Source organism: Andrographis paniculata, unplaced genomic scaffold (assembly GCF_009805555.1).
Source record: "Andrographis paniculata isolate CXL003 unplaced genomic scaffold, ASM980555v1 Contig52END, whole genome shotgun sequence".
NCBI classification, from domain to species: Eukaryota; Viridiplantae; Streptophyta; class Magnoliopsida; order Lamiales; family Acanthaceae; genus Andrographis; species Andrographis paniculata.
Window position 1 is genome coordinate 1,189,481 of NW_026137587.1, and position 3,058 is coordinate 1,192,538.

Below are 3,058 nucleotides of genomic sequence, written 5' to 3' on the forward strand. Positions count from 1 at the left end.
GGTGCGTGATATTTTCATTCATCATATCATCAAATGTGTCATCATGGGCAGCGTAATTTGTTTCAGGGGCAATTCTTCCATGTCTTTCTTTTGAGGCCCGATACAGTTCAGCCAAGTGATTGGATGTATGACAAACATGGGCTCAATGGCCTTTGATTCCACACCGGGTGCATTCCTTGTCATTATTTCTGTTTCTCCTGGTGTTGATCCTTTGTTGAGGTCTGTATGGCCTTCTGTCACTATAACGCCGATTTGGCACATATCGGGGCCTGTTTTGATCATTATTATGACTGTATGCGTTTGTCCGGCCCTGTCCGCAATTCTGATTTCGATCGCGATCAATTCGCTGATTTCTGACTTGCCCACGACCACGCACGGATTTGCCGGCTGTATTGCATTTGCCTCTGGAAATGGATTTGCACCTGTCGGCTGAGATTCGTGATTTTTCAACAGCAATTCATTATTTTTTTTGGCCAGCAAAAGACATGTGATTAGCTCAGAATATTTCTGAAAGCCTCTTTCGCGATACTGCTGCTGCAAAACCATGTTAGAGGCATGAAAAATGTAGAAAGTTTTCTCCATCATATCAGATTCAGATACATTTTCGCCACAGTGGCGCAGCTGTGATGTTATTTTAAACATTGCAGAATTATATTCTTGGACTGTTTTAAAGTCCTGAAGCCGTAGGCTTTGCCATTCGCTTTGTGCCATTGGCAACAATGTTAGCCTCAAATGATCATATCTTTCTTTCAATCTCTCCCACAATTCGAGTGGGATTCCAGCGTGACATACTGCATTTTCAGTGCCTCATCGATGTAATGGCACAAAAAGATCATGGCCTTTGCACGATATTGGCTCAGGGAGTTTTTATCCCGGGCAATGGTATTTTCCAAGCCCATTGATGCCAGATGCATTTTAACATCGCGAGCCCATGCCATATAATTTTGGCCAGAAACGAGGAGAGGGAGAAATTCTTGTTTGGCAAGGTTAGTCATAATAAACAGATAAAATGTGAAATATTACCTTGCGGAAATTAAAATATATAATCGTGCTGATAACGTGCTTTGTCCTTCCATGCTGCACCAGGTTCTTGGATATGTTAATGGCTTTTGTGTTATCACAGAACAAACTAAACGACTCTTAAGTGATCCCATAATCATGCAACATTTGACGAATCCATAACAGTTGGGCACAACAACTTTCAACTGCTATGTATTCTGCCTCAGAAGTGGATAGTCCTATGGAATTTTGTTTCTTCGAACTCCAGCTCATAAGATTATCCGATATAAAAACATCCACCAGTTGTGCTCTTCCTGTCATCACAGTATCCAACCCAATTCGAATATGTGAATCCAATAAAATTAAGACTCGACCTGTTTGAATACCATAGTCCATCCTCTGCAGTTCCATTGATATATCTGAGAATACGCTTTACCGCCTTCAGATGAGATTCTTTCGGAGAGGATTGGAATCTAACTTACACACCAACACTGAAAGATATATCAGGTCGACTGGCAGTCAGATAGAGAAGACTACCTATCATACTCTTATAGAGTTTCTGATCCACATCTTTCCCTTCGGTATCCTTGGACAATTTATCCTGTTATCCTAAGGGTGTTCTGAAAACTTTTGTATTACGAAGCCCGAACTTCTCTATCATGTTTCGAGCATATTTTGTTTGACTCAGAAACATACCATCAGTTAGCTACTTCACTTGTAAACCCATAAAGTAATTAAGCTCACCAATTAAGCTCATCTCAAATTCAGCTTCCATGAATCTCACGAATTCCTCTCTAAAAAATTCAGCCGTTGATCCGAACATGATATCATCGACAAACACCTGTGCAATCATTAAATCCTTTCCCTTCAACATGATAAACAAAGTCTTATCTATTGAACCATGAAAATATTTCTTTTCCAGTAGAAAATTGGATATTCTCTCATACCAGGCTCTTGGTACTTTCCTAAGACCATAAAGATCTCTTCTTAGCCTCTACACATGATCTGGATGAAAAGGGTCTTCGAATCCCTTTGGTTGTTCAACATTAATCTCTTCATCCATCCATTGAGAAATGTCGTCTTCATATCCATTTGAAAGAGAGTGAATCCCAGAGAGCATGCAATATATACCAGCAGTCTTACAGCTTCGATACGAGCAATAGGCGCGAAGGTTTCATCATAGTCAATTCCTTCAATTGGTGTGTACCCTTGGGCAACTAATATTGCTTAATCCTTGTGATGTTTCCCTTTTCATTTGACTTGTTCTTTAAGATCCATTTGGTACCTATCACATTCATATATGAAGGTCTTTCCACCAAGTACCATACTTGATTTCTTTCAAACTGGTTCAGTTCGTCTTGCATTGCATTAATCCAGTATCTTTAAGAGCCTCATCAATTGTTTTTGGCTCAACTGTTGAGACAAAACAGTTCATACCAGATAGATTTTTGAAATCAATCTATTTAAATTGAGTTAATTAACTCAATGTATGAATAAACAACCCTCTTCTGCTTATACATACATTTCTTACACCTTCTTGGTTCGATTGTTGAAAACTCTGTAAGAAATGTATGTGTAAGCAGAAGAGGGTTGCTTATTCGACTGCAGTAGCTCTAGGCAGTGATTGCTAGTCTGTTGTTCTAATGACGAATGAGCAACCCTCTTCTGCTTTTCTCATGCACAGTCACCACATATGGTACTAGGCAATTTCGAAAATTTGGGAATCCCATTAATAGCTCCAATCTTGCTGATACTCAACAACTTTTGTGGATTGACATGATCCAATCTGGGTTCCATAACATGATTTCATCATCTTTTAGAATTAATGCTTCCATCCTTAGAAATTCCAACAAGTAATAGTTATTCTTTGATCGAACTCAAGTCATCACACATTTCTATCCAGCTTCATACACTTCACATGAATCTTTTGTAAACTTCACATGCAAGTCTTCATCACAAACTTGACTAATACTGATCAAGTTCGTGCTAAGACCTTCAACATAATAGACTTTCAACAATATTGAAATTCCTTATTTTCCAAGAACACCATATCCATTGA